The sequence below is a fragment of the Triturus cristatus genome, chromosome 3_1, assembly GCF_964204655.1.
Source record: "Triturus cristatus chromosome 3_1, aTriCri1.1, whole genome shotgun sequence".
In the NCBI taxonomy this organism is placed as follows: Eukaryota; Metazoa; Chordata; class Amphibia; order Caudata; family Salamandridae; genus Triturus; species Triturus cristatus.
The window spans coordinates 144,102,402-144,116,214 of NC_140583.1; positions in this window are offsets into that span (position 1 = coordinate 144,102,402).

The following is a 13,813-nucleotide window of genomic DNA, read 5'->3' on the forward strand; positions in this document are numbered from 1 at the left end:
ACTGCTGACCAGAGATAAAGTGCAAGTACTCCCTATTTAAATTGTATTGATGATTGGTTTTTCCATGATTGACATATTTGATGTACTAATAAGTCCCAATTATAGTGCACCAGGTGTGCGCAGGGCCTGTAAATCAAATTCTACTAGTTAGCCGGCAGCACTGATTGTGCCACCCACATGAGTAGCCCTGCAAACATGTCTCAGACCTGCCACTGCAGTGTCTATGTGTGCAGTTTTACCTTGACATATCTTTTAAGTGTACTTTCCCATTGGGAACAGATAGAGATTTTGAGTTTGGTGTTTTTGAACTCATAATTTAAAAATACATCTTTTGGGAAAGTTGTTTTTATAAATTGCGTGTTTGAAAATGTCACTTTTAGAAAGTGGCCATCATCTTGCTTAACCTTTCTGTTCCTCTGCCTGTCTGGGTTGGTTCACAGTTGGGCTCCTCTGCATTCACTCTAGACAGTCACACAAAGGAAGTTGAGGTGTGCCCTGCATTCTGATGGCCTATCACCAAACTGATGGGCCTTCCTGAGCTAGAGTGGTGGAAGGAGTTGTCACTGACACTTGAATAGAGCTGTATCTGCCATCACACAAAGCTGTCTCCATCCCCCCTGTAGTGTGTCTAGAACCAGGTTAGGGAAAGGCAGGGTATTGTGCACTACAAAGACTTGCCTTTGAAGTTTGCCTACTTCAAAGGCAGAAACAGGTATAAGTGTTGGACCCCAAAATCAGAACACTTCTGGATTGAGGACATTCTGCCAGGAAGAAGAGCTGGATCCGATAGGCAGGGCCGGACTGGCCGTAGCGGGCACCGGGCAATCCCCTGGTGAGCCGCAAGGGTGGGGACGGTTTTAGGCCCCTGGGGGCCGCTTTTGTTACAAGGCCGTTTTTCCTGCGAAATCGACCCTGTAACAAAATCGGCTGAAAATTGGCCCTGGCAAAGAGCTCGGCTGCACCCCCAACCCCCCGGGGGGGGGGAGAGAGTGGCTGAGCACTTTGCCAGGGCCGGTTTTGGTTCCCAGTCCGGCCCTGCCTATAGAAGGGACTGCCACTCTGCCCGTTGCTTTCTTGTGTTGACCTCCTGATTGCTGCTTCTGTCCTGGGAGTGAAAGGACTGAACTTTGCTTTTTGTATCCTGCTTCCAAGGTTCTACAAGGGCTTGAGTTGAGCTTGCCTCCTGTTAAGACGTTTTAGGGCCATCAAAGACTTCACCTGCCAGTCCCTGGGCTCTTCTGCCGAGAGTACTGACTTGCTCAGTGGTCCCAAATCCAGTTCCTGGGCCCTTGGATGTGTAACCTAGCGATCTTAAGTAGAAAGTCCACGCATCAACTCTCTGCGCCTATTTTATCAACGCATCGCTGCAAAGCATCGACACATTAAGGAAACAACAAATCACCTCCCCTGCCAGTCAGAAACCGACGCATCACCTCCCCTGCGTACCAGTAAGGAACCAACGCATCACCTCCTCTGCCATTAAGACACCAATGCATTACCTCCCATGTATAGTATGGAACTAACCCATCGCTTTGCTTTTCAGGTGCCTCAGCTCCGTTGCTCCTCACACCGTCGTTGATTTTTGACGCATCTAAGGTGCTTTGGGGAAAAAAATTACCTTGCTTAACCTTTGAAATAATATTTTGACTTGTGTTTGTTGGATTTCTGTGGTTTTGGTCTTGTTTTATTCAGATAAATATTGGATATGTTTCTGTAATATTGGTCCAAAAGCAGGATGCTTATGCACTCTATTGTTGGTTGTGAGATGCTACCTGTCCTTTTCTAATGTACAGTTATCATGTGCAATGGCATGTTAAGTAACATTCTGTGCAACTTCTCAATAAAAGCATGTTAAAACTAATATATTGACTATTTTTCTAAAATGGTGTGAATTCCTTTTGTAGTGTTTTCACTGTGTTACTGTGTGTGTGTACAAAGACTTTATACATTGCCTCTGAGATAAGCCTGACTGCTCACGCCAAGCTACCATGGGTGTGAGCAGGGGTTATCTTAGCTGTGTGACTCCCTTACCCTGACTAAAGTGAGGATGCCTACTTGTATAGGGTGCAAACCACTGCTAACTAGAGACCCCATTTCTAACAATCAGCTTCCCATCCGCACAACCCTCAGCACACATGACCCGGTCCCCCGCAGTTAAGGGCCCTATAGTCTTGCTATTGGCCCCAGACCTTGGTAAATTTCCTGGGGCGCCCTCTGGTCCTGTAGACAGACTGGCCAGCCTGCATGTACCAGTGAATGCTCAGGATCTACCACTCCACTCCGGAGGGTCCCCGCAATCAGACCACATTCTCCTTTGCCACCATCAAGACAGTATCAGAAAATCAGAGAAGGTTAGGTTGTGCTATATTCTCAACAGTGCTTAAAATGGTGTAATCTTTACCCCGATGACCAGTGCTCCAGTCATGTGCCTTTCAATCCCTTTCAAGAACAGTTGTAACTTGGGACACACCACAGTGTGTGGAGCAGGGATCCTGTATGGAAGCAAAATCTGAGGGATCCGTTGGAGGTGATACGACAGGTTTTATAGTTGTGTTCTGGTAAAATAAGCCAGATGAAGCATTGTTAGCTGCACTAATCGGAAGCCCCATCTGGTAGCTGCCTCTCGGGGGTATCTGCAGGCCTCAGACCAGTCATCCTCTTCAAGGACCCCAAGATCGGTTTCCCACTTCTCCTTTAGGGCTGTCAAAGATGTTTGTGTATTAAGAATCAACGTCCTATAAATTTGGGAGATGTGTTTGTGCAACGAAACCCCAGACACTACATTTTAATGGTGACTCCAACTTAATGTCAAGGTACGTCTTGTAAGCAGAAGAGCGTGTTTCAATTAGGTGTATCGGAAATACTGTGTCTCAGACAGTTCGTATTCTTGCTGCAGGTCTGAGGAAGACAGTAGGGCATGGGGTGGCCCAGATATACCTTGTGTTAGAGATACCCAACGGGTCCAATTGTTTGGAATCCCTACAGTGCTGTCAAGTCACTCAGTATGGCCGAGTAGACCCATAGCGGGGTTTCTAGTGAGAGCCTAGTGCCCCATTCCATGGCTTTACAAGCTTCCCTCCAGATTTTGACAACCATGGCTGTAGAAGGTGGCCGATTGTCCTGCAGTTCCCTACATACAGGTCTTTAAGGTGTTGCTGGACATTGAATGTCTGTCTGCTATTAATCTGCAAATGACCATTCATTCACAATGTGTAACTGGGATGCCCAGAAATATTGTTTGAGGTCAACAGCTGGTAAGATCTGGCAGCAGTCAAAGATGTTCACTTTGGTAGCAGGCTTTCAGGCATATCCCTATACAATGCAAAGGGGTAACCCAGTATCCACTAAGAACCTGGGCATATATAATCAAAGCAACAATCGGTTCTGTTGGGTCAAGCAATTTCTCAGTGATTTATACCTAAAAGTAGGATTAAGTGATTAAAGTAATTAATCTAGGCGATACGCTTAAACACAAACACAGGAAAACAGATTTGAGTTTTTTAAAGGAAGATAATTTTACTTTGCGTTTTCAAGTTATTGAGCAAGGCCAAGAATTACCAGGAAAAAACAGTGAAAAGGCTGTCTGATAATTCAATTGGTGGAGCGGCGCATGTGAACGTGATTTAAAGTGACACAGTAAGTGAAGTGACAAGGTGACAAACTATGTGTAGCGTACAAAGGAGTGACATGATAATGTACATATATTTACAGGTGAAATTTTTGAATAGGGTCCAATATCAAAAATATAGCGACAATGTCTCTAGCTCAGTAAATGAATTACATAAATTTGTAAGCTAGGAGACCTATTGGTGTATGGACAAATAACCGCCGACGTTTCGACCCTGACAAAAGCAAAAATTGAGGACGTCAAAGCAGGTCTCCTTCAGGACAAGGAATAGGCTGGACAGCCGGTCCAGCCTCAACCTGCCCTTGCAGTCCTGTTCAGGGGGGACATGGCCTAGAAGTTTGAGCTGGACTATTTTTATTGGAACAGGAAAAAGACTGATTGGCATAGGGTTGGTCCAGCTCTGGAATGACACACACAAGCATATGGCATGGAATATACCCAGAATTATTACAGGTGGTTCCGTTGAATTTATCCATTCTGATTAGTCACTTTTTTGCAGCACGCTGTTGCCTCAGACACCCCAAAGCCCTTACATGCTGCCCATTCCCTTGCCCTCAGATTATGCCCCCATTGCATGAATATCCCCCCTCAGACAGTGGCCTGAAAAAAGTCTTTCTTCCAGGGTAAAGGATTATACCATGCTAAACCCACCCTTCATGCATGGTCATCTGACATGGACTGCTGGTGGACCATCATGAGAGGACCGCCATCGGGGAGGTTTTGTTCAGTAGAATCAGTCATGAAACAATACCACCTTTAAAAAAATTACCACTACAGTTGGTAGCACTCCAACAATAATTACTTTCGCTGAGAAGCACAGCTGATACAACAAAGAGGATTTTCCAGAGATGATCATAGCACAATTCACTCTTCAAACTGAGTGAGACTTGAGCAGACAAAAACAGACATTAGTTAGCAGAGTTTGTCAAGGTCAGCACCTTGATATACCAAAGTTCAAAGATGGCGGCCACATTCTAGTTCATGTTTGTTCCCTTTGGATTATAATTCTCACTGTGTGGACGCTTTTTGATTTGGAAACGATACACCAAACACTCGCCATTTCAGCTTCTGCCTTAGAAGGATAGGATGTTATTTAAATCTGCATTCAACATTAAATATGTGAAATCGATATTCAAGGCCTTTGTACAGGAGAGAGGCGGACAGTCTGGGTGACATTGTAGGGGCCCATCGCCACATTTTCTAGGAGGAACACTGAGCTATTGAGGGATTCACAGCATGGCCATACACCAGAGTTTACGGTGATTCTAGCACCACTCTAAGGGCACCTTATTGGCCTCTGTATTGCAAAGATGCAGCCAGACTGAGAGCCATTTTAGGGACCCAACGCCAGATTTTCAAGGAGGAGGTTTGTGGTTACGCACTGGTTGCCAGAGTGGCTGCAAATAGAGTTTATTTCATACATGCATAACATACCTGGCAATCTTCAACCTAGTTAGATCTTTCATAATTGTAATTCGGGGTTCTGAAAGCCCGGGGGAGCCTCCGAAATTAGACACCAATGGCGGCATTGTGGCTAAAAGCAACATATGTTGTTGCCACTGTAGATTTCCATTTAAAACATCATTTGCTGTCGCCCTTTAGCTTCAGAGGGGTTTAGGCGCCACAAAAGCACCAAATTAAAGCTAAAAGAGCAATAATATAACCACTTCAAGAAGGAAATAAAATTATGCATTCTTTCATTTATCCTCCGAGATTACCGGCCCGAATCACAGAGACGCCGAGGAGGCGCTATTGACGGCTAATAAGCAGTATGATAATAACAAATAGACGAGGCTTCTATCAATTCAGAAATGACTTTAATTAATTTAATCCTGGCCGGGAGATCAGCTGCGCGCGGCCTGCTCGCCAGAGGGGACTATTTGTCGAGGCTCTCGCGCCATCCCGAGCCCCCGGCCCCTGCCGCGGCCGGCCCTCACAGAACAATACGCAGCAGATTGTCCTGTCAGGCGTCATTAGAGGCCATCATTAGTGTGCCGGCTTTGGACACAGCCACTGTAGCCGAACCCTTTAACAATTGTCCCGGCCTCTTTTGTGGAGGTTGGTTCAGCTGCGAAGTGTAAAATCCTGCCCGGCTCCTGGCGGCCCAGGCGAATGGGTACCGGCGCAACTTAAGCCCAATGCTCTGGGGACGGGCCCGTCAAGAGCCCTATTGTGAAGGCTGTCAGGTGCAGCTGCTTATCGGGCGATGATGTGTCGCTAATTAACCGTGGCGTAATCTGTTTATTTTAAACTTAACAAAATGTTTTGCCTCATCACTTGAGAGGTGTTTTTTGAGTGTCGATTAGCAAGACTCGTAGCGTCATCGTTCACTGTGCATCACTTTCAGTTATGTAGCAGTGCTAGGGTGACCAACTGGCATTGGTGCAAATTCAGGATGGTGAGTGTAAAAATTCAGGACAAAGGGTCAAAATTCAGGACACAAATTCAGGACAGGAGGTCAAAATTCAGGACAAAACTTCAGGACAATAGGTACGTTTTACAGACACATCAGAGCAGGTCGCGCAATACATAAACACAGTAGGTCGCACACTGCTCGTCATACCAGCAAATAGCCCCATAGAACTCTGGATAATGTAGTGGCAACGGTGAGTACGCCTATGCCACGAGTATGTCACTATAATGCCATCCCTGGACACGTGTTTCGAGGTAATTGCCGCTCGTCAGCAGGGAGCAGGTAGGTATGTGGGGTGCCAAGTAGACTGCCAAAATATTAAAGTATTAAAGAGGTCGCGCAATAGTATACAAGTAAGCCCAGCCATATCCAAACATATTCAACCATTTGCAAACCTATCCATCATGTATCCTTCCATCTATCATTTCACTCATCCATCCCTTCATCCATCCTTTCACTCATCCATCCATCCTTTCACCCTATCCATCTGTACACTTATCCATCCACTATTCTACCCATCCAGCCATTCACTCATCCATCCAGCCATTTACCCTCTCACCCATCCAGCCATCCTTTAACTTACTCATCCATCCACTCAGTCACTCATCCATCCACCCATCCACCCTTTCAGTCATCCACCCATCCTCCCTTTCTCTCTCCATCGACCATTTCACTTAGCCGTCCTTCCTTCCATCCATCCATCCATCCATCCACCCATCCATTTACTCATGAATTCATCCATTGACCCTATCACTCATCCATCCTTTCTCTCATCCATCTATCCTTTCACTCCTTCACTCATCTATTCATCCTTTTGTCCATATACCCTCCCTTTCACTCACTCATCCATCCTTACATCCACCCTTTCACTCATCCATCCATCCATTCACCCTTACACTTACCAATTCATCAATCCAGCCATCATTTCACTCATCCATCCACCCAATCATCCATCCATCCACCCACTCACTCATCATCCATCCTTTCACTCATCCATCCACCCTTTTACCCATCCATCTACCCTTCCACCCAGCTATTTATCTTTTCTCTCATCCATCCTTCCAGTCACTCATCAATCTACTCATCCTCTCTCATTATCCAGCTATTCAATCTTTCATTCATCCATTCACCCTTTCACTAATTCATACAGCCATCCACCCATCCCTTCACTTACTCACTCGCCCACCTTTTCATATTAATTTTGAGCTGAGCCTTTTTGAGAAGAGGCCCATCAAGAACTTCACCCTCGCCGCAGGAGCCATTCCGGGACTGGGACAGAAGCCACCCAGGGCGGAGACAGGATGCACCACAGGGGAGGGGAGGAGCCATCACGGGGGGGGGGCAGGAGCCATCACAGGAGGGGGAACAGGATCCACCAGGGTGGGCACAGGGGTGGGCATGCAGTATTCTAGTATCATCTTGGTCTCTTCCAGGGTGGGGTAGGGCTCCTCACCCCCTCATGGACAAGACAACGAGACGACAGGCTCTCTTTCTAAAATGTTAGTTTTGCCATCCCCCACTGTGATGTACAGTACTTAAAGGAGATACTCCAAGAGAACTGATTTAACTGATTGTCCTCCATACTTTTTAAATCAGTGTGGGTGCGATTGTGCCATTTCTTTACATTATAGACTGCATGTTTGAAGAACCGAGGTTTGCTTACAATTTAGTGACAGTAATTTAGCTCTGTGCAGAGAACCACGTGCTGCCTCGGTGTAATCAGGGCCCGTTCTAGGATGTTTGGGGCCCTGGGCAGAAAGGGAAAGTGTGAGGCCCCTCTAAATTGCAGAGCCATGCCGCATTCAGGGCTGTTTGCATCTGAATAGATGCCCCTGCTCCTGAAGCTGCAGCCCCTCCCTCTCAGTCACCTTCAAGCACCTCTTAACAGCTCATCAAGGGCTGAAGGTGTGAGGGTTGCCATCCCGCTGTGCCTCTCCAATGTTGCTGGGTATCTGAGCTTTGGTACTGCATCGGAGTCTGTTACACCCGACCTCAACAGCATCGGAGTCAAGAAGGGAGGTGGGTGGAAACGACGGAACATCGGCTTTAGGATGGTGCGACCGGTGCCTGGTTAAAATTACGGACAAATGGCGTCCGTTAAAGAATCCTTCATGGACAACGGACAGACGGCCGAAATTAAGGACTGTCCGTGAAATTTACGGACGGTTGGTCACCCTAAGCAGTGCTTCGAGGGCCACAGCTGCAAAGGGCCCCATGTTATTTACGAGTTAGCCCTTCCGAGCTCGGCAGCCAACGGCACTCTGCAGGACAATGTTCCTAAAAGGGCGGGGACACATTAAACTGCAATACCAAAACCTGCAAAATATGAATGACTTAAAGATCGACGCAATTAAGCCAATTAGCAATTACCGTGCATTGTGGCAATTTAATTATCCTATTCGTTGGAGTGGGGGACATTTGGACGGGAAAAAATTAAAAAGGTAGCATTTTTGTGTTGCAAATCAGGAATCTTCTGTCTACAACTGTAGTGTTGGCGTGTGTGAGTGTAATGGCAGCTTCGAACTACTATTGCCTTGGAGGCACTCTGTGTACGTTTAATAGAAGGACTTGGTACTCCGAGAGGATAAAAAATGATTCCCCGAATGTGAATGAAACCTTCCACATGAGAGTGTACTGGTAGGTATGAGGATAAACTGTGCGGTGTGCTCCTCACACACTGAATGGACAGGTAACCTCAACGACCAAATCGCTGGAGTGGATTACTGGCACAGTTAGGAAGGCATATGCCTAAAGTGGCTCCTGGTCCAGTGCTTAATTTGAGCCGATTGTTTCCGGAGCTCGGCACCGGAAATGTTTTGCCAACACCGGTACTTATGACAGTCTGCCACATGGTGGCGCTGTTTGTCTATGGTGAAGATGAGCACACACCAGTTGCTTACTAATTAATTAAACATTTAAAAGGACAAATACTTGCTTCACAAGCCATTCTCATCGCTTCGGGGGCCTGGAATTGTCTGAATTGGCACTCTTGTAGAATTATGATGGCGAGTAGTTCTATTCTTACTGTCATTGGCAGCGCTGGTAGTGGCAATGGCTGGTGCAAGCTCCAGTGGCATCCTGAGGAGGGCCCTGGCACGTCTTCTTTTTTATTTTTTTTACAAAATAGGCAATGCGGACATGCCAAGTGGTGGACTGGATAAGTGTTAGTTTAGGTGCTGGACACTGCCATGGCGCTTTGCCAGGATTCGTGTGCTTATAAGAGCTTGCTTTTGGCACGCCTGCAGCCCATTATCTTGGAAAGGCGCATGGGTGGTCCTTCCCTCACTGTAGACCTACAGGCTCTTCACTGTCCACTGTCTAATGTTCTTCATTCTTCAAAGCCCACAGGGTGATCCAGTCTAGGGAAGGCACATGGACCATGATTGGGAAGTTTGACTATAGAATATGTTAGGAAATCCAGATGTTTTCTTGATCCCACTACTGTACATCCTGTGTATAAATAGGCGCCAGGGGGGCCTGTGTGACTGCGACCCCTCTGTGGGTTACATTATTTTAAACAGAAGTGTAGGGACTCTGTAGTGTGACTGCATTAATACTGTTATTAAATTCATTCACTTTTCAAAATCAGGTATGTTTTCTGCTGGTGGATGGCCTCAAATTGTTTTGACCTGAACTTGGACTTGCACTGCATTTAGCATGGATGCCGTACTTTACGCAGAACGCGTGCTTTTGTTGGTCTGTCATAAATTAATTGAGCAGTTTTTCAGGAAAAGGTGTTCAATGAAGGGATTGGATAGGTTTGAAAGGATTAACACATTTGTATATCTTGGCTGTTTTGGTTCACAGATGGTCCAAGGACCGTCCACAGACTAACATAAAAAGGCCACCATTGGATTGGGAAGAAATTTGCTCGTTTCATCCCTTTTGAGTCGAAAAATCAAAGGTAGATAGTGTGCACCCAACAGCTATGATTGGCTGGCTGCAAGAGAAAATATTCTCTTGTGGAAAGCAATACCGGATGTGGTGCATGTTCACCCTGTCTGAAAAAAGGCACTTGAGAAGGCAAGGTGTGCATATGTTAATAACTATGCCTACGTAGAGACCTCCTCAACTGGTCTCCTCAAACGCTAAAATATAAAAAAGGAATATATGTCGTTACTACGCATTCCGTTGCAACGCATGCCTTTACCACGCATGCGTTACAACGGAATGTGTTTTCCACGCTTTGCCGTTACCTCGATTTTACCTTTACTCCGCTTTTTCTTTTTTTTGGGGGGGGAGACCCCCCCAAGCCCCCTTTCTTCTTTTTTTTCCTTTTTCTGCAGGTCTCCGCCGACACTGAAAACGGACTGTTGCTTTTTTTCGGATTAGGATGACTTTGTACCGTGATGACGCTGCTTGCGTGGTGAAGATGGTCGTTGAAGCATAACGCATTGTGAAGACGTTTACGAGGTAAGTGTATCGTTGTAAACGTAATGCGTAGAAAATGCTTCGTGGTAAAGGCTGTTTCCCATAAAAAAGTGTCCCCTAGTTATCGATGCCGTGGACTCATCCCTCCTAAAATAGTGCTGGCATACAGCAGCCTTAACATGTAGGCTGCAAACTCAATGCACCTAAGTTGGTTCCTATGGTCCGCGGCATAGAAGACGAAACCAGAGGCGATAGGCACCATCTGAAGTGTATCTAGTACGTGGTCTAGTTGTCAAGGCCAAAAACAGCATCATTTTGGGTGTGTTGAGACCGTAGCCTCCACACTAAGCCGCAGACTACCCACACATTTAGAGACTATGTATTAAAATGTCTTTCTAGGTGTGTGTAGTGTTGCGATGTATCAGGCAGCACAACGTGGGACGCCCACGGGAGGGGGGAGTAAGATTGTTACCCCAAGGGTGTAAGCGTGTTAGTTTGGGGACGCCAGAAATTTTAAAGGTGAGGGGGGCGCTAGAGGGCGCCAGACCGACATGGCCGCACATCCGTGAGGCTCTCGCCAGCCGGGCGCTTCGCTGCTTCATCAGCCCATCCTGCATCATGGAACCATGTATTTAACCGGCATTGATCGTTGGGCTGCAGCCAGAGAGCACCTGTAGCGAATCTTGGGCCATTCTGCCCGGTGGTTCGGTAGAAACAATTGCCGATACTTCCTGCGGCCGCTGCTGGAGCCCGCCTGGAGCGAGGAGGCTGGCGTGCGTGTGCACGCAACAACGTGGATTCAACGTGTGCGACAGGCCGCGGGACGCGGCCGATGTCGGAGGAGACGGACGGCGCCCGACACTCATGCGGAGACCTCCTTTGACCACCGCGGACCATCCGGAGCACCGGTAAGGCGGAGGCGGGCTGAGGCGGCGCTGAAGACCTAGGGCTGCGGAACTGCCGCTGTATGGCTGACTTCGGCCTCTGAGGCCGGAGGAGGGAGAGCTTGTCCCATTCTGAGCGGCTCTGGAGGAGGCGGGGGTGTGGATTCTTGGTTGCTGGTGCCCCCCCCCCCCGGCTCACAGCGAGGAGATACACACCATTTGTCCCGCATCATATCGGCCCCGGCGGGGAGCCACCGGGAGCGGCGATCTGGGGAGTGCTGAGGGCCCGGGGAGAGCGACGTGGCTGGCCCCCACACGCTGCCATCACTAACCCTGCATACCCGGAGGATTGGGAGGCACGGGACTGACCAGGGTGGAGCCACCACCTGAGCTGGACTGACCATTGTAGCTGGGCTCCTGCTAGCCTCGTGGGGTGAACACTGATGGGACTGCTGCCGCGGGTCGAAATCTTTCCCTAGCGGAGGGCATTGCTAGTGGCGCTTTGTGGGGGGCGAATCCCCCCTACCTGATTGTCTGGGGGCCTTTCGCTTTGCTGACAACAAGTGAGACTCCCGTGGAGGTGGATCCGAGGTGCAGACCAGTTTCCATATTGTAACACACGTCCAGGCACTGGCTGTCTCGGTGGGACTGCTCCGGGCTGGTGTTCCTACGTGGTGGTCTGGTCTTTATACGCCATAATGGGGAAGACAGACACTAAGCAATCCCGGCTCCCCTTCGAATCCCAAAGGAAAAAACCCCGTACCCCACCGCCGGGGGACAGCGATTCTGATGAGGGGACACCGAAGAGGTGGACTGGAAGGCGCTCCTACTTAATATGCAGACTAGCCTCACCTCAATTGACTCCAAGATAGACAGCATGTCTCGCCGCCTGGACTCCGTAGTGCATAGACTGCACCAACAAGAGGAGCGAGTTAAAGAGGCAGAGCAGCGGATTTCTGGACTGGAGGATGGGGCGTCGGCTACCACGTCCAAGGTTTCGCAGATGGAGAGATTGCTGAAGGTGATCGCCAACAAGAACGAAGACTTAGAACCGCGATCACGTCGCAATAACGTATGCCTTATTGGTCTGGCAGAGCTACTTCTGTGGGCAAAATGGAACTCTTTATTGAAAAGCTCCTGTCTGACCTTTTTGGCGCGGATGCCTTCTCTCCACAGCTGGTGGTGGAGCGGGCGCATCGCACCCTGGGCCCTCGCCCCGTGCCCGGAGCGCCCCCGAGGCCTGTCGTCATCCGCTTCCTGAATTATAGAGATCGTGATACCCTGCTCCGCCTCGCCCGGGAGAAACAACCTGTCCACTTTGAAAACACCACGCTCTCCTTCTTTCCAGATTTTACGCAGTCAGTGCAGGATGCGCGCCGTAAATTTGGGCAGGTCAAGAAACGACTGATTCAAAATGGGATTCAATACTCCATGCTGTACCCGGCACGTTTGCGGGTGGTTCACCATGGCAAGCCTCATATATTTCAGGATCCATCCCAGGTTGAACTATTTCTGAAGGACCATAAAAGATCTCCTGAGGCTGCCCGATCCCCGCTGGAGAGGGCGGGCTCCCGATCGCCCACTTCTGCTCTTGACTGATTGGGAACTTTACAGTTGCTGTTCCTATACCCCTTTTTGACTCTCTTATGGTGTAGCCTTGCTCTGCCCCCGCCTTCTGCGAGGCTCTAGTGCTCGTAAAGTACTCAGCTCTGTGTTTCGGCCCTATATTGATGAGCCACCACTAGTTGGGCTCTGCCGCTCTCAGAGGTTCCTTGATGTTGTTTAAATTTGACTTCGCCCTGGCACCTACCTCCCCCTCCCGCGCCTTCCGCTGGCTACTGGTTCCAGGGGATAGCGGGTGCAATATCGGGGGAGTTGGATGGCGGGTCTGGACCCCTGGTGTCCCCCAATTGGGTGTTCCCCAGTAAGGTAATGACAGGACATTGTGGGTTTGTATGGGGTGGGGGAGATGCCCGACATGTTTGGGTTGTCGGAGTGGGTGGGTGGGTTGGTTCTCAAGGGGTTGTTTTTGTTTTGTTCGAATTCAGTATGGACACTGGCAAAATACATAGTGATGTTGCACAGTCTGACACCTTTGACATACAATTGCACTTGTGGAGACATTGCTTGGTGGACTCCTTGACCTATGATTCCCCTATCTGCAGACCTGAACCACGCCACACACCTTGATCCCGGTGGGGGGGACTGCTCACCGCTATTACCTGGAATGTCAGAGGACTAGGGGACCCGAGGAAGCGGAGGCAAATCTTAGGTGCATTGGATAGACTAAATGTCCAGGTTGTATTCTTCCAGGAGACCCATATGGACCCCCACCGCAGAGGCGTCTTTGCTTCCAGATGGGCAGCGCACTCGATTCTAGCACCATACTCGTCTTATGCGAGAGGCACTGCTATTCTAATAAAAAGAAGTGTTCCCTATACTCCCCTGGGCGACGCCGCAGACCGAGAGGGCCGGTATTGTATAGCTTGGGGCAGGATAGGTGTCGAAACCATCACC